At 45.2% G+C, this 19,105-nt stretch overlaps 1 protein-coding gene across 1 annotated transcript in view; it reads right to left on the bottom strand.

Annotated features, from left to right (window-relative positions):
• wwox (WW domain containing oxidoreductase) overlaps window positions 1-19,105 on the bottom strand; it is a 119,206-nt gene that overhangs the window by 57,640 nt on the left and 42,461 nt on the right. The gene's annotated exons all lie outside the window — the stretch shown is intronic.

A 19,105-nucleotide genomic window follows, 5' to 3' on the forward strand; every position in this document is an offset into this window, starting at 1 on the left:
CCGTGATACCGACGTGCCACTTGTATTAACAGCAGGATGCTTTTAAAGTAAATAAAAACATTACAGCTGGCTCTCTGGGTGAGTCTCGGCCCTGCTACTCAAAGGCTGGCTCTGTGTCCGTGCATGTTTGTGTGTGCGTGTGTGTGCGTGTGTGTGTGTGTGTGTGTGTGTGTGTGTGTGTGTGTGTGTGTGTGTGTCTGAGCGCGACTAGAAGAGGGGGGCAATCCTCTGCTCTGGGGCGGCGGTTCCTCTCTAATTGCCCCTCTAGGTGCCTGTGTGCTGGAGAGCTGAACTGAGGGTAAACACAGATCTAGAGATGATTAATAGCCAGAGGTCAAGACGGAGCACAAACAGGCGGAGAGGCTGAGACCTCACTCCAGCCTATCTCGGGACATCCAAACCTACACACAAACGCAGCACGCCAGCAAAGTCTGCAAACGTGTGTTCACGCTCACGCATCAAGAATCCCCCCCCCCCCCCCCAAAAAAAAGATCCATCCATCCTGGACTCTTCTGAGAAGAGGAGAGGTTGGGGGTGAGAAGAAGAAGTGTACTGAGCGGGTGAGGGTGAAAGGTAAAGTTGAAGGGTGAAGGGGAAGGGTGAGGGTCACGGTGTCGACCCAGGCAGAAGTCCTTAACAAGCCCTGATCAATACATGACCAGGCAACCCCCGAGCTCCTGTTTCTCCTGCATCCCTATGCAGCAGTAGGTGGTCTTCAAGAGAGTTTACACTGTAACAGAGAAAAGACGCACACCCTGTTCTCATTACCTGCCCACTTTGTCTTCTCTGTCCCCTGACAAACACACACGCCGTGCTCTTCCCTCGCACGCACTTCTACCTCACAATACACACACAGCACATCCCCAGCTGAATGGAGTCGGGTTGGGCGTCCCTTCATTTTTCATGCAAACGGTAATTTAGTGAGACTGCCTATTGATTGAGCGCCGCTTGTCTCCCAAACAATGCCACTTCAATCAGCGGCCCGTGGGGGGGAGGGGGGGGATGGAGAGGAGAAGGGGTGGGGAGGGGGGGGTGGAGGAGGGAGGGCTGCCGATAGCTGCAGTGACTGATTTAAGAGATGGATAAAAAGCAGATACGTCCCCCGCCCCTGTACTGATTAATGACAGTGGCCAGAGCAGCCCTGGACTATGCATCATGATTTAACCACCAGCCCCTCATCTAAAGATTAGCGTGCACGCACGCACACACTGTGAACGCACCCACACACACACACACACAGTGTGTACTGTACCACACAGAGAGACAGGACATGGAAGGTGTGAAGGGAAAGAAAGGGAAGTGAAGCAGTGAGAAAGACAAGTGGAAGGATAACGGGGGTGAAAGGAGATACTGTACGACTGTGTCGAGTCGGTTTTTCCTGAATATTCAACGTCAGAAACGTACTAAACTCACTGGAGACAAATGAGGAGGAAGATACGTCCAGTACAGTCGAATAACATCCCACTAGGGGTTTGCATTTACACACCAATTTCATTTTACTGTCCCGGGGCTGATTGTGTGCAGCTGGACAAAGCAGAGAGTTCAGGAAGAAGAGAGCAGGTGTGTGAGAGACGCGTTACAATGACAGCAGGTGTCCAGACTCTTTCATTAGTGGCAATGTAGCTATTAAAGCATTAAAAACAGGGCTTACGGTTAACGAGTTCTAATCCTCAATTAACCTGACAATTATTTTCCTAATAAAGTGGTGCAATCTAAAAAAAGAGTCTCGTCATCAAATGTCTTGTCATGTCCGAACAAAAGCATTGGTTAAATCAAAAGCAGAACATATGTCTCATTTTAATAAATAAAAAGAGCAACTAAAAAACATAACTTTCTTTCTTTTTTAAACAGCTGTAAATTGGTAAGATTTTATGTAAAATAGAGAAAAGGTGTGTGATTTGATTGCAGAATGTTTGCTGTAAAGAAAAAAAAGTAACATACATTTATACAAAAACTAGATTGTGCCTTCAACAAACTGCCAAAAACCTTCAGTAAGGTGGAAGTAATTAGTGGGGAAATCATGAGGACTAATAAACTTGTGATGACACCCGCCATCATTCGGTCTTTGACATAAAGGTGTTAGAAAGGTTGTGAAAATGTTTCCACCAACTTGCACCTCAACTCGTCCAACAGGTCCGGCTCCTGTCCAATCAAACCCAGCGTTCCTAGCCCCGCCCCCACCCCTGCTAGCCCAGGCTAATACAACAAAGCAGACAAGGCACCGTCTAATGTCACAGTTTGTGCTCAAGTGCGGTGCAGAAACCTCGAGTGCAAATGTAAAGTTGTGCGAAGGAAAACACTGACTCTGGTCCATTAGTTGTGTTCAGCCGAGGAGGGAGGATCGGAGCCCCTCCCCGCGGCTGCTAAAATATTCATCAGACTCCCTGAGAGCATGTCTGCTAATAGTTATACATGGAGCACCAGAAAGAAAGTGAGAAGGGGGAGGAGAGGAGAGGGGTGGGAGCGAGGCAAGAGGAGGAGAAATTGGGGAGATGAGCGATGCTCCCTGTGAGCATGTCAGCTAATAGTCAAACATGAAGCGCTGGGAGGGAGGTAGAAAAACAGGAGGAGAAAGAGAGGGAAGTGAGAAGAGGGGTTGTTTAAATAGTCTGTGGCTGAAATCACGGGGGGATGAGCCATGTAGAGAGAAAAAGTGAGGACGAGAGAGAGAGACAGAAGGAAGAAGGGAGAGAAAGATTGAGAGGGAGTAATCACTCCTTTTCCTCCTCCCATGCCATCACTCGCCCCTCCGAGCTGCATTCCAGATTGATTAAAAGCCCCTCTTGTAATTGTCAGATCTTGTAGGAACCATCTCTGCGTTTGAGTGTGTGTGTGTGTGTGTGTGTGTGTGTGTGTGTGTGTGTGTGTGTAAGAACGCGGGGGGGGTCATCTGTGCGAGCAGAAGAGAAACCCAATTTCAATCACGTCAACCACTGTAACAGTAGTCACTTCAATAGCCACCAGTCGCTGGCACATCCATCAGAACTCCCACTCAAGATGAGAAATATTGTTGATGTTGTTTTGTCTTTTCACGCGGCGGCCCAGGTAGCCGGGCTCCGTCTCCGCACCCTGCTGCAGGAGGAAAAACATACATGTGCATAAACACACACACACACACACACTCACACACACTCACACACAGTCATTTCTCCAGTCATTAAAATGAGAAACGGCCGATGGTGTAGAAGCTGTTGAAATACCATTAAGAAATGGAGACAAATGCGGCGAATCCCAGCCTGCTAAGACAACCCTACTCCAGTAAATCAGACAGTGACGAATATGAGCGAGACCACGCCGCCGCGCATATGCGCACGCAAGCACACGGAGACGGAACACGTGTGCGTCACGTTCCTCCGCATGCAAACAGTCTGCGAGGCACCTTGTGAAAAAAGCTCCTTCGGTGGATTAATGAGTAATTATCCTAATTAAATGTTTCCTGATTATCTGTTATGATATATGGATGATTATTATGTTCAGGGATGATTAAATGATAGTACAACAGAGCAGTCTGATATCATTTCAAATAATTAATGAGCGTTTGTACAGAGGGACCGTGTGGAAATAAGCCACAAATTAAAGATTGAATTAACTTTGATTTAATCGATGCAGGACTAATTGTGCGCCGCGGTAATGGAAAACTTTTTTTTTTTTGCCATTTCATCACAGGTGGAGATGCATGGTCTGTTCAGTGATTTATTCTTTTTTTTAATGCATAACCCCTCAAAGAAGTTCAACAAGTGAAATAATAAGGGCGTAATAATAACAGACTTTCTGGGTTTTGTTGCAGCATCACTCCGTCAAATGTGCTTTAGTACACAGTGACGACAATGCAGAAACACATTATGCAACCCAGAAAATGAACACCCCCAAGCAGACAATATGTAGTGTTCAATAGAAACCAATATGTACTTTAATTTTTCCTCAATGAGAAGATGAAGATTTATGAGATTTCTCTCCAGATTTGATCCACCTCGAGTGCAGCAGGGAGAGAAAAAAAGGCTCTGCAGCTCAAACAACTCCTCTTTTTGATCCTTTGAAGACATATCTGCTCTCATGACTGGTTGATTGTGTTAGTTAGTCTAATGTAAACCAATCAACGAGGCTAACCTTGTGAGTGGGGTCGATGCTTATTTAAAAGCTCATTGATTAACAGTTGTGATTATTGATCATGCCATGTGGCCCAGACAGGATTGACGGATCTGATAGGTCAGTGTCCAGAGTCGCATAGACGGGACAGACAAACGGACGCACGGGGAGGGAGGGGGAGACACACACACACACACACACACACACACTCCGATACAGTTCGTCTTCTCAATCATGTACCGACTTGACGAGATTACTTGGAGTATCAATTTATTATCTGCACAGTACTTGAACCTCTTCAATATTTTGCCCTAACCCCTATCTCCCGCTCCACCGCCTGATTCACTTCTCCACACAGTGCACGGTGCGCTGCAGAGTAGTTGCAAGTGAAGGAGATAGTAAGCAGTAATATTCAATTATTGTATGCACGGCGTCCCCGTCCCGCCCTAAATTGATTTCTTACAGAACGAGAGGCATCGCTCAGCACTGACACACAGCCATGTTTCCCCCATCTACCACATCCCACGCAAATTACTCCTCCATCTGCTCTCCCTCACCGCATTTAGCCCTCTCCTCCTTCTTTTTTTCCCCTCTCCTCCTCCTCCTCTCCTTTCCTCCTCTCTGTCATCATCTCCTTGTCTTCCCCTCTCCTCTCGCCGTCAGACTGCACAGCTATCGGCGGTTGGCATGAGCCCCAGCTCCCAAGCAGGACGTCTAATCTGTCTTTAATCTCTTCGCATTGTAATGGGAAATGGTTTTTTTTGTGTTTTACTATTTGATTGAAGCTGCGAGTCCGCCCCTCACCACCGTGGGACTGTGTGTTTAGGAGTGGGAGGTGTTTTTCAATTTTGCCCTTGCCTCAAATTGCCTTTTATCAAAGAATTCATATCAGTAATATAATTCTACATATTAACCAGGCTGTTTGTAAGTGGCCTAATAGGAGTGAGTGGAGAGAAAGATAGGAAAATGAAAACTGGCTTCCACTCACAGAATAAAAAAAAAAAGAATATATTACACTAAATTAAATGGCTTCTGAAGATCCACATTTTTCATTGGAACATCCCAGAGAAGCCTCGAGAAAAGGTTGATAAATACTAGGAATGTGGCTCATCAGTAGAAAAGAGAGAGTGCCTGTTCTCACCTGGTACACAAGAGTTGTGAAAGTTTTCTCCTGGCAGGTTCTACCATCATCGTAAAGATCTTTACAATTGTACCTTAATAAAGCTACACAGAGAGCGAGTGGGTCTAATCAATACCTCATATAGCAGGGATTATTGTTTATTGTTTGACTCAACATAGATTCAAAGCATCGAGGCTCAGTAGTCATGTAAAGCTAGAATTGATTTGTTCATAAAAGCAGTGAAAGTTTGGTGGTTGGAGTCGCATTCATTCATACACACATTGTCACTTTAACAAAGAACAGGCCTGCTGTTAACGCTGAGTGGCGTTTACGATCTCTGATGGTTAAATTCAACAAACATCCAAAAATACATCCAAATACATGCACCACACACACACACACACACACACACACACACACACACACACACACACACACACACACACACACACACACACACACACACACACACACACACACACACACACACACACACACACACACACCCTCCTCTCCCCTATTGTAATTAAAGGGACCTCTCTGCCCTGGGTGTGTGTGTGATATTGACACTTAGCTCCGTACAATAAACTTTATTGGCAAGCCCTGCTTGATTACAGCACTAAACTAGAATAACAAGGAATATGGGAGGAGGGGACGTGGATTATATACTAAACAGACATTAGCAGGCTCTATTCAAATATCTGGTGCATTTTAATAGCGAGCCCTGGCCCCTGAAAGGCCTCTGTCTCCGAAGAAAGCCTCTGTGTGGACAACAGCAGTGAGATGAAGCTGAAATATACTGTGTACAAATAAAAAAAAAAAATTGACATGGATGAAATATAGTAAAGGTAGAAAAATAGAAAGAGAGGAGATATATATTGTGGGATGGAGGAAGGGAAAGAGGGATAGATTTCCCGTCATTAATGATCTATGGAAAATCCTCTGTCTATTTTCAGATATACTGTTAATGGCTGCTCACTGCCATTAAAATCGTTGCCGTCCTGAACTCAGCTATTCACATATTGGCTGCTGCTTCATCTAATATTCATCTACTGGAGGTCAATGGCAGTGGTGGCATGCTTAATTTGTATACACAAATTAAGGGGAACGAATAAGAGTTTTAAATGAGCCTGGTGTTGACCTTCAACAATTGTAGAATTTAGACTTTCATTACACCTCAAAAACCTTCGAGGTGCCAGTCACTTTTGTCGCCCTTTTACAAAATGTTAAACAAAAAAATGATGTTTGTCTCACCGTGTTCACGAAAGAAAAAGCCTACATCCATGCTCACGTTTTTAAAAGTCTCTACAGATAGAGATGTGAGTTGCATGACTGTATGAAGTTAAAACACATGAAGAGACATGCAGACAGGAAGAAAGAGGGAAAGAGTTTGTCTCTCCTCAGCACTCCTGGTGAAAGAGGCAGCCTTTTAAAGAGGAGACACTCTGCAATTATATCCTCAACAATGGTGTCTCAATACCTGGAGGCAAAAGACTTTGCAAAGCCCTCTTCGTCCTGGACATTAAATTACCAGCCCGAGTGCTAAATCAATTAGGCTAAACCAGCAGATGAAGCAGAGGGTGTGTTGTTCATTCACAAGTGTAAAAACTGATCTTATTCTCATTGCACTTTTGGTACTTTGTGCTAAAGCATAAGGAATCATGAAGAATTAAATCATAGGACACTTAGCCTTGTGCCCTTTAAAAAACCTCACTTCAGTGACTGGTGAGCTGTGCATCAAGCCCTCCTGAATGACACCGAGGCCTCCAGCAAAGGTCAACAAACGTATGCAGCTTTTATCAAATAGTATAACAGAATGAAAAAAAAAAGATTAGAAAACATGTTTTTATGTATTCAGAATTTAAATTCCATACATTCAGGAGAGCCTGTGATAGCAGAGTTGTGACTCAAGAGCATATGAACCGCAGCTGTTTGTCCCGCAGCTTCTACCGTCACTGATCGGCTCGTTCTGCTCAGTCAGTTGAACTACAATGACCCCTACTGGCCTAAAATGGTACTGGGATTAACGCGCTCCTCAGACAAAGAGCTCGTACTTGAATGTGAACATGTGGCTTTGTAACAGCTCTGGATATTCAACACAAACAACATAATCAGGAGAACACATGACAGAAAAGGCCATTCTCTTCGTCCTTCAATTTAAACTCCACTTCCAAACTCCACACAAAGCTCTCAGTACAGTTTTTTTTATATTGTTTTCAGTGTCTTTCTTCATATTTTTCAGTCATTTCCAATCACTCCAAATTCTTCTCCTCCCTCCCCTCACATCTTTCCCTTCCCCTCTCTCGAGGCCTTGGCTTCCTCGGCAGGGCCTGACCCGCTGGGTGTGTTGGCAGAGCCCCGTCTCTGATTCACCCACAGCGTGCCCTCTGGCTTAACAGGCTGCCACAAGGACATGGAGCAGAGTTGAGAGAGGAGGGCAGGGCAGGAAGCATGAAGCCGCAGACTGACAGAGCCATATATTACTGAAAGAAAGGTACAGCGGAATAGGTGAGTGCTGCCAGTTCAGTTATTTGAGGGTTTTGGGCCTGCGGTTTCTGTAAAGGAAGGCAGAAATCGTCACGACTCCGTCGGTTTTGCACGTGTGTCTGGAGGAGAACGCTGGAGTGAGACACACATGCGGCCTCACCTTGGAGAAGCACTGACCCCACACACCTTTATTGCATCTCCAATTAGAGGAGAGGGAGGGAGGAAGGGAGAGATACAGAGAGGGAGAGACGGAAAGAGAGGAAGAAAGAGGGGGAGAGATGTATTTCATAAATGTAGTTCCATAAAGAGCACTGACCCAAATGGCATTCAGTAATTCTTCCCTGTGCCAGAGGAGGTGGGATAATCAGAAACTTCATCAAGCTCACTCCTTCCTTCTCTCCTTCCCTGCGTCTGCAACACCTCCTACTGTCCCACCCTCTTCGGGAACCTCTTAAACAAAAATCGCGTGTAATAACTGCATAACGTATACAGCGCATCTGGAACACCCATCAAAGAACAGCCATCCCCACTCCATCGCTCCATTTTAATTAAACAAGTTTCCTCCACTCAGAGTCTCGCCATGTCTCATCTCTTTGATCTGTTCCCGTCCGACTCACAGCAAAAGAAACTCCACTTTGAGAAAGTTGTACGTGTTTGATTCGGGAGACTTCCGAGCAGAGGCGGAGGCGGCACAGCGTTGATGTAACGTACACAAAAAGGCACTTTTAAAAAAAGAAAAAAGAAAGAGTGAAAACATAAAGACAGTTCCTTTGTCGAACACTACGCTGTAACTACAAGCCCTTATGGTCCATACGGGGCTACTGATAAAAACAGAACAAATTCCTTTTTGAAACTGTTCAATAAATTCAAATCTGTCTTCATGACAATGTCCGCAATACATATCAAATCTGTCAATGCTGCGTTGAGATGGATATGGGAGGGCAGAAATCTGAAGGAAAATAATACAATTAAAGTGTGTCTCAAGCACCAAGTCCCCATCGATCCAGTCGCTGCTCTCTTTTCCAATACACTATGGACTTAACATGGACTTATTCTTTCTTAAGCACAACTGGGAACGCTCCCCACCCCCCCTCCCCCCCTCCCCCCGGGGTGCAACACTCACACAATGCTTCAAAAGAACATTTTGTTTATATGTTCAATACCAGAAACATCAATAAAATTATCCAATCATTAATTTCCTATTCAATACAAATTTAATGCAGAGCCACGGAGTAGCCAGCTCATATCCAATGAGGACATCTATACCCGATCACTCAGCCCTGTGCTACACACACACACACACACACACACACACACACACAGAAACACAGAAACACACACACATCAATGGGAATGTCCCTAAAACAGCTATTCCTCACAGACTGACTCAATACAGTAGAGAGGGGGAAAGAAGGAAAAGAGCAAATAAGGAGGATGGGAGTGGTAGAAGGGGGGGGGGGGTATTATTTCTTAAGCACAACTGTCAAGGTGAGAGTCTTGACATTGGGTGGTCACGCTGAGCTGAAGAGACTCAATTTCTTCTTAGGGACTGTATACATCTGGTCTGGTAATACTGGAGTCTGGAACCAGTGGTGGAGGAAGTATATACATTATTTAAGTAAAAGTAGCAGAACTGCAATATCAAAATACTCCATTACAAGTAAAAGTCCTACATTCAAAAGCTTATTGGAGTGAAAGTACAACCGTATTATCAGCTAAATGTCCTAAAAGTATTAAAAGTAAAAATCAGGCATCGTGCAGCAGGACAGACACTGTGTTATAATATTACATATTATGTTATTGGATTATTATTGACTCATTCATGTCTACATTGATGCATGTAGACGTGTGCACCACTTTTCTCTGGTGAAACAAGACTGTATGTGTGCAAAAAAGTTGCGGAGCCTTTTGTGGCGTCACAGCTGAGTGAAGAAGAATCTATGATTTGGATCCTTTTTGTCCGGTCCATTGTGACGCTACAACGTCGTGCAAACAGGAAAAGTAGCCTTTCAACCTCTTTATATACTGTTGAGTAGTTTTCATCACATGTATGTAAAATATTAATCTGCAGAGTAACTGTAGCTGTCAGATAAAAACTAGTGGATTCAAAGGAAAAGTGCAAGAAATAACATGAAATGTAAATGCTCAAGTAAAATACAAGTACTTCCGTTCCGGTGGGGAACAGGTTTGTGTTCACGGAATAACGTGGGGGAACGTGGGGGAACGTGGGGGAACGTGGAGGAACGTGGAGGAACGTGAATGAACGTGGAGGAACGGGGGTTGGGAGAGGAATGAAAACACTCAAAAACCTTTCATGCATCGTGGTCTCACTATAAGGAGCTCCTATGCACTCCAATCAACACGTTCATTCACGGAAAATTTCGAGATCAATGGCAAGTTCAACAGTTCCATGCTCGATGATGCAATCTATAGCTCTCTGATGCATGTGATTAGGAAATGCGTGGCGACGCTATCGGTATTGATAATCCTACAGGTAGTGAACCCCGCTGAACCCCCCCCCCCCCCCCCCCCCCCCTCGTGATACCCATCAGATAGAGCTGCGTGTTTGTGTTTAACATGTTAGGCCTGGCGAGATGACATAAGAGCCAGGGTTCACAGGTCAAGTAGAGTCAAACCAGGTAGGCGATTGGCTGATCAGGTCTGAGTGTAATGACTAATCAATGGTTGAATGCATTAGCCTAATCTAATGGGCCAGGTGGGAGAGGACAACGCCAGACGCATGGAACACATGATTGAGCACAACATGCAACAGCAATGCAATCAATAACACATAGAGTGGTCTAACCCCAGGGGGGAGGGGGGGGGGGGGTCCCCACTACTGGAACGACCCGCTCCACATGCATTTAGGAGGCGCTCCATGCATGTGTGTGTGTGTAAATATGTATGGTTGGTTGGTTAGGGGAGGACAGAAAAGGAACCAAGCTGTTATAGTCTGATTGATTGTATTATGAAATGAAATGAGGGAAATCAAAGCCTCTTGTTTTAGGCCAGCAAACCCCACAAACACGTCAGTGAGTAGCCACTGTGTGTTTCTGCCCACCAGACAGACAGAGTGAGAGAGAGAGGAAAAAGAGAACGTGGTACAAGCGATGAGGTGACTATAGAATGCAAAACGGTGTTGATAGAAAAATATGCTAAATACGGGAAATGAATCATCAGTCTGTTTATACGAGCCGTGGAAGCGGACGTTCTTCATATTTCGCTTTGGTCCCAGGAGGAAAAAGGACGCCGTCCTCTGTGGGATTTGACCTTCCATCATCACTCAGTGACGAGCATCATGTGAACCTGTTTGTGGGTTAAAAGCATTGCGGAGCTCATGGGTACTAGTCTGTGCATTACCGAGGTCGTTCACATCTCTAACCCCCATCAGATGAATGTGCTTTAATGCGAAGTACCTAATGGAGAATAATGCTACAACAAACAGAGCAGAAATCAGATGCTGGAATGACTTAAATACGGCGGGGAGATAGTGGATTTAGTTTTTTTGAAAAGTTAGAAATGAACAATGACTAATAAAAGGTGGAAAACATCAATCAAGGAGATCAACCACCAGAGAGAGAGAGAGAGAGAGAGAGAGAGAGAGAGAGAGAGAGAGAGAGAGAGAGAGAGAGAGAGAGAGAGAGAGAGAGAGAGAGAGAGAGAGAGAGAGAGAGACGGATGACAAGTTAGGGACAAGAGCCAGTCAGAGCAGAGGACAGGCCTGGGTCAATACTTGCAGCATGCTGCTGACACTGCACTGCTCAACACACACACACACACACACACACACACACACACACACACACACACACACACACACACACACACACACACACACACACACACACACACACACACACACACACACACACACACACACACACACACACACACACACACACACTAAGATAGAGAGACATCAGACCAATCAGTCAGCCGATGTCAATATTTCAAGAGGAAGACAGAGGAAAGGAGAGAATGCAAGTGTGTGTTTGTGCATAAGAGACAACCAAACATCCCCCACAATTAAGGAACATTTTCACAGACTGAATTAGATCTTTGTGACACACGTCCTCCCTTCTCGTCTTCTCCCTACCTAAAGGATTTCAGCCAGACATAAAAAGCTGTTCCAAAGATCCCAGCACTTCAATGGTCAGATCAAAACATTTGCTCAATGATAGTGCAGCAATGCAGTTGGATTCATCCCATCTCCCTTCTTTTTACCCCCTTACAATTGTTTTTAAATCTTGATTAGTTGATCGACAGAAAAATGAGCCGTTTCCAGCATCTTCATGTAAATATTCTGTGGTTTTTATTCACCTGTGATACTTAACTGTTGACTGTTAGTTGGATGTAGTAATGTAACTGAACGGGACAGCTGGAGAATCTGGGGTAAAGGATTTTTATTTCATAGACAATCAATGAATCACGCATATAATTGAAAGACTAATCGATAATAAAATTATAATTAGTTGCGGTACAAATCCCGCCGCTTCACTATGTGTGTACTATATTTACACAAACATGGAAAATCTCGTGACTATTCTTTTTATCTGTGATGCCGCAGTCATGCAATAAAATTCATCTTATTTATATCATCTGAATGTGTGTGTGTGTGTGTGTGTGTGTGTGTGTGTGTGTGTGTGTGTGTGTGTGTGTGTGTGTGTGTGTGTGTGTGTGTGTGTGTGTGTGTGTGTGTGATAGGGGCCTCTCCATCTTTGAAATGAATTAACGTGCGGTGCCTTATTGAGTGAGGTGCAGTGTTTAAGTGAAACTGATGAGAGATGTGTGAGCAGCGAGGACTGGGCTATAAGTATGTGACTGGGGTCACAGGTTAATCCCTATTGATTTACTCCACCGTCTGCATACAGCCACACAGGAAGACAAGGAAGGAGAGGCCTGCATCGCCAGCCGTCACGGAGCACGAGTGCAGGATGGAAATCGCGGGCTCACACACTCGGTTTCCCTGACGCCACGCAGGGTAAGGACAAGAACATTAAGTATCATTTCATCTAAATAGGTAGTTAAGCACCCTCTACGTAAAACGATCACAGACCTTGACCTCGTGAAGATCAATGAGAGATTTTGATCACTGGCCTTATTTGTATGTGATTGTGGGATCGGGGGGGGAGGGAATTGCCCTCATTTGAAACTAAACATAAAGGAGGCGCATGGTTTTTTTTTTCCAGCAGAGGGTGTTAAACATAAACGCGGGGCCATATCTTTCAGTGTCGGATTTAAATGTTACGTTCAAAGTGTGAAATCACAGCGACCCGCGACACCCGAACACATCAGACCACGGTGTGTTTGATGAGAAAGCCAAACAATACCCGGGACCCAGCTGTATTTATAAACAAGCTCTTCACAATCTCACCCCAGAGGAGGAAAGGTGAAATATTACATTAATATGAACAACTATTAATAATAACCCCCCACCCGTACCCCATCACTCCTTCTCTCTCCATCTCTATCTCCCGCCTCTCTCCCTTTCTCTCTCTCTCCCTCTGCCTCTAATCCTATCATGCGGGCAATAAGTGTATGCACCATGAGCACATTTAATTTCTGCGGTTGGTTTTCAGCGAGCCCAGAGGTGAGCCTTAATAAGGATCAATGGCACTTTATCTGGGACAGCACCCACTTCACAGCATGCAAATTACACAGCAACCCTTAAAAAAAGAAATGGATTTAATTAAAAAATGTAGAACCACGGGCTCTGGAAATTCAATTAAAGGATTTATGCAAAGGTTGGCTAGCTTTTTGTGTTGCAGTTCCTGCTTATATAATGAGCTTTTCATATTAAAAATCAATAGGTAATCTGGGCTAGGGGATCGGCTGCTTATGTACATTTTTGAAATCAATTTGAAAAATAGTCCATCAGCTCCATGTCACAACAAAGAGGGAAAGGGAGTGCTGGTAGTGTGTGTGTGTGTGTGTGTGTGTGTCATGGGGGGGGGGGGGTCACAGGAGAAAAGCTCTGAAGCTCTAAAGGTAAGAGAGATGGAGGGTGAAGGAGGCAACGTGGAAGAGTAAGAGGGTAAGTGAGTAAGGATGTCTCTCTGGCCAGGTCAGTTTCTGGCTCTTTGGCCCGTTCTGATCCCTTCTATTAGAGAGAGAGAGTCCCTTGGCAATGAGGGTGGAGCTGGCTCTGACCTGTGGCTCTGGGGTAATTTAGCCCAGCTCCAGCTCAGATTCAGCCCAGACTCAGACAACCCAGGCTGGGGAGACGTCCTAATGGCCTCCCTGAGGTGTCTGGAGGCTGGAGGAGCAGGGAGGAATGCGTTTGAGGCTTTAAGTGATGTTTCCTCACAAACAAAACTGTCAAACTCTTGTCACAGAAAAAAAACATCTTATAAAGGGACAGAACTAATGTGCGCTGGGTAAAAATCAGAAGTCTGATTGTTAAAAAATGACTTTTTTCAACTTCTGCTTTCAACACGGATATTGTTCATAGCTCCTTCACACTCATGTTGTGTAACTGTACGCGGGCAGGAGGGGTGAATGACTGACTGCATACAGTAGCAGACTGTCAGCATTTGATTGGTTCTTTATTGATCCAGACACGCTCTCCATCACATCAACTCATCCACAATAAACCATTTACACAGTTTCCCTGTGCAATGGACCACATAACCAGGCCTCAGGCCATCTCTGTTCACCCACTGTGTGCGTGTGCGTGTGTCTGAGCATGTGTGTGTGTGTTTTCTTTAATGAAATGGTATCTCCATGGACAATAATCCCAGTAACAGGATTGGGCAGGAACACACATGTCAATACAGCCAAATGGGATTGTATGCTTTTATCCATCCCCACACCAACACATCTTTCTCTCCCTCTCTCTCTCTCTCTCATTCTCTCTTCCTCCGTCTTCCCCCCTTCTGTCTGTCTCTCTCCCTCTATGTCTCTCTCCCTCCCATACATACTGCAGGAGCACAGCAGGGAATGTCTGGCTGGAATATCACATTCACGATATCCAGTTCCTCAAAAAGGATCTAAAACGTGGCCTTGATACAAAAAAATCGGTGAATCCACTCTGTGAATATGTGCACCTCATACCAAGTGGCATAATTTGTAGTATTCTGTCTACACCACTGAGGAGAAACCTACACAGTGTCTCCCATCAGACTAGTGCTGACCCCCCTTGTGTAGCTCCTAATCATCCAAGAGGACTCTATTACAGGGGCCTGGCAGCTCATCTAACCCCACAGAGGAGAAGGGGGGGGCTGGCGGGGAGAGTGGGACCTCTGCTCCTCTTTCTTTCCACCTGGTTGAGCACCACACACAACACCAGACGCACACACACACACACACACACAGGTTGCCTCGGTGTGCAACAGAGCTTCGGCGTCTGTGAGCTACACCAGATAGCAGATAGAGCACCTGACCTTATGTCTGTCTGCAGGAGACAAGCTGATAAAGAACACTGAGGTAAACGCGGCTGCTGTGCTCACACACAGCACCGGCCTCACTCTACGTGTGTTATATGGTAATGCCGTCTTCGTTGCAGGACCCGTCTCTGGGGTTAACCCCCCCCCCCCCCCCCCCGAGATGCAGGGGAGAGCTGCTGGTCACAGTAGGCGAAGCTTAGCACTGGTGGTCCCACTATTCCTGACTGAACAACTGCTTCTCTAATACAGTCCTGACTGCTGGTGCCTGGTCAAAAGTTCAGCCTGTGCATATGTAAAAAGGTGGCCTGGTGCCCGAGGCAGGATCCTGGGTAAAATAATCATGCTAAAACGCTAAGAAGCATGGGACTAGGCGAGAGCGCTGATGAAACGGGCCCCTGAGGGAACTGAGGTGTCTGATTGGAGCAGTGGAGCCTCTTAGACCTCCCTCCCCTCTTTCCATCCATTACAGTGGATGATGAGGTACTGGAGCCACTGCCCACACCGATCTCCATTCAGCTCTGCACTGTCTGTGCCTATAGTTAAGGTATGGATTAGATGAGTATAGGGTGAGCACAGCTGCTCGGAGCCTGAGGGTACTCTGATCTTGAGGGAGCAATCAGTCAGTCAACAAAATGTCACAGGGTCAGCGTTACAGCGTGACAAGACCGTGACAACTTCACAAAGGTTACAGCCAAACTAATAACTGCAGACGTCACTGAAATTCATTCGGCGCTGTTTAGCCTCAAAGTGTACTGTCTAATAACTTTGACAGCAAATACATAAATAGTCAAAGGCCCCAAACGCTATCCTGAATTATTATCCTGGATAAAATAAATCAAGCAAAAATCTGCGTCAATCAAATTTTGAGCATTAAACAGAACTGTGATAACAGCTGTTTTTGCCTTAGTCTCGCACACACACACACACATAAATACGTTATATATCTGGGCACATAACACATGCAGCACACACACCACTGCAGGCCAGATTGTTCAATGCTGATAATCACACCAAAGGACACAGGCAAAACTCCCACTCTAAACACGCTGAATTAAAGAAACAGGAGTTACAGGCCTGGTCGCACAATCTCTGATAAGTAGATCAAGGCGTGGGGAGGAGAACATGATGTTAGTGAGAGATAGTTTGGCTGATTAAAATGTCATGGCTCTTTATAAATGCCTTTCTCAACTCAGCAAAAATGAAATCAGCTCTGTACATCAATAGCAGAGTGGGCTGAGCTCCCCGCTAATAGAGAAGTTTCCTTCCTTTAAGTGGGATCCACAACACAAAAGGATGCAAAGTTGAGGAAGTCAAAAAATATGTTTTTGGTAATACGTGCGGCAAAATGCGGCAGTGGAAAAGATAAAATGTGAAGGGTAAAAAAGTGAAGCGCTGATAAAACAAGAGAGCATGAAGCACAATTAATGAGGGAGGGAAGCATGGACGTGATTGGATGACCGATCGAGTGTGGAGCTTATGGCCTGACATGACATTTCCACGCCTTTGCTACAACAATCAACTCAAAGATTTAGGACCACATGTAGCTCCAGGTGTTTCAGTAGTCTCCATATTATGAATTAATGTGTGTGCTGTGTCCGTGTGTGTGTGTGTGTGTGTGTTATTTTTTTCCTCGTGTAGGGCAACTGTATATCACTCCACCTGTGCTCCTATAAATCAAACCTGTGTTTTAAATGAGAGGCTGGTTATTTGCGCAAGAACACACACGGGGGCTTTGTGATTGTTTTTTGGAGTCGACATTCTGCTTATGTTTGCATCCCAGAACAATCTCCATGGATCCCGCAAGCGTACGCAAGCAATTAAAGCGATACCATCTTCATATCCCCGCAACCAATAACTGAAATAATATCACTGTTTTATTAAGCCCTTAATGTGGGGGGCAGACGGAGTGAGGAGTGGGATTTTAAAAGAGGATACACTTTCAGGGGCCTTATCAAGCCCAGATTTAAATAAGAGCAAATGCTCGGCTTAAGGGCGTGCCTCTGTATCTGTGTGTGTCTGTGCGTGAAGCCGTGTGTCTGCGTGTGGCCTTTATCAGACATGAGTTTGGGCTAATCGCTGTGTCAGCGCAGCAGAATTTAATTACTAGCTCTACCATTGTCCTTTAATATTTACTAACATCCACATAACGTTTAATTAACCACGTGTAGGAAAAGTCACGGTCCCATTCCGGGGGAGAGAGAGCGCTCTGCTAATTGCATCTTTGAGCTCGCGTCCGAACGTTAAGACACACAAAGCACACACAAGTGTCATCCGGTCTGGGGTGCACATCTGGGTCAAAAAGCATGTTCAACACATTTCAAGTCCAGCTAAAATTGACGCAGACTAGATGTGAAGATTGAGACAAGACAGCAAGCGATGAAAAAGAGCTAAGATAAATGTTACAGAGGGTACAGAGGAGGGGGAGGGGGGGTGAAAATAGTCAAATTGAGGAAAATGTTCAGCTTGGCATTTTACGAAAGGTGCTGAGGAGCAGTTCCTCTCATCTCTCATCCCATGTCAGAAGGAGGGGAGACAAATGACGGCCTGAGGCCTTGTGTCTGTCAAACATGATGGATCAGAATAACGCTTCACTAAAACTCCAACACGCTGCCTTTCAACACATCACATTTTCCCTTCAGTGCAAACAGTAAATTGATAAAGTACGAAGAGAAGCTAATGGAAAGATTTAATAGTCAAACTAAAGCATATATTAGGAGGCCATGGAGCCTAAAGGGTAGAGAGCTGCTATCAATTGAAAAGTCTTACAGAGCAGAGGACACAATATAGACTAAGATAAATCACGGTGTTGGATTTTATCGTTCATATCCAAGGTGTGCGAGGACGTTAACCTCAGGCACCTCACACCACCTTATAAGCACACACATGGACTGTGAACACTTTCACCCAGTCGTTTATTTTACGCCCGGACTAGATGTATCCGCTCGCAATCACAGCAGCTGCCAACCTGAGCTGCACTGTAGAGGTTACTGCCTCCAGAGGAAACCTGAGCAGCAGAGCTCAGAGCAGTGACGGCAATAGTTACTGGAGATGAACAATACAAACACTGTATAAGTAAACTGTTGTATCCACTTAACTGCATATTGAAATGTGGGTGAAAATTCTGCGATTGAGGTACAATTGGCAGCCTGTGACTGACAGAGAAGTCCAGTAAGAAAACAGCACACATACATCACACAGCAGGCAGGCTGCTCCTCCCAGTTCTCCATCACTGTCCAGGTGAGCATTCATGTACAGAAACAATAGGTCCAGCTCACTAGTTTTTCTGTCCAGTATGGGGTATTCTCATATGCTTTTGTGAAAACTTTTCTGTATTAAAATAGACCCACAGCACCACTATGCAGACCCCATGCCCTTCCACTGACCACAAGCAGTGACTATGAGAAAGAGCTGGATACTTTAAAGTGTTGGTTAGTGCATAGGCATGGAAAACAGGGTCTTGCCTCTGCAAAAACATAGATGAATAGAGGCAACACTATGAAATCGGAGGAAAACTCTGAACCAGTGCTGCTCAGTATCTCCAGACTCTCCAGCTCCTTTCTCCCTGAGTCCTCAAAAGGAGAAGGTACAGCCTGTAGTTCGGTTGCAGAGCCAGTGCTGCGTTTACAGTCAAGCCCAGCTATACATTAAGGAAGCAGCTGTATCTCCTGCACCACCCTCGGCTCCAGAAAATGACATTCCCTGTCCCAAGCCACCAAAAGGAGACCCTACCTGGGTCAGACTCATTCCCCAACCGCCATCACACTGGAGTGTCAATTCACTGAGGGGATCTGGTTTTATCGTTCAAAATTAAACGTATAAAAACACACGGGTCCCTCTGGCTCAGCACCTGGCCTCCTCTCTTTGTATCTCTCAAAAACAGCCCGTTAGGACAGAACGTCTTTACTGTGTCTCGCTGAACAATAAAGTTGAGTCCGCTTGCTAATATGAGCCAGAAGTTAATGCATCTGAAGATAATAGGTTCCCCCTGATGGGAATGGGGTGGATGGTGAAACATATTTGACAGAGA

Source organism: Eutrigla gurnardus (genome assembly GCF_963514095.1).
Source record: "Eutrigla gurnardus genome assembly, chromosome: 9".
Classification (NCBI taxonomy): Eukaryota; Metazoa; Chordata; class Actinopteri; order Perciformes; family Triglidae; genus Eutrigla; species Eutrigla gurnardus.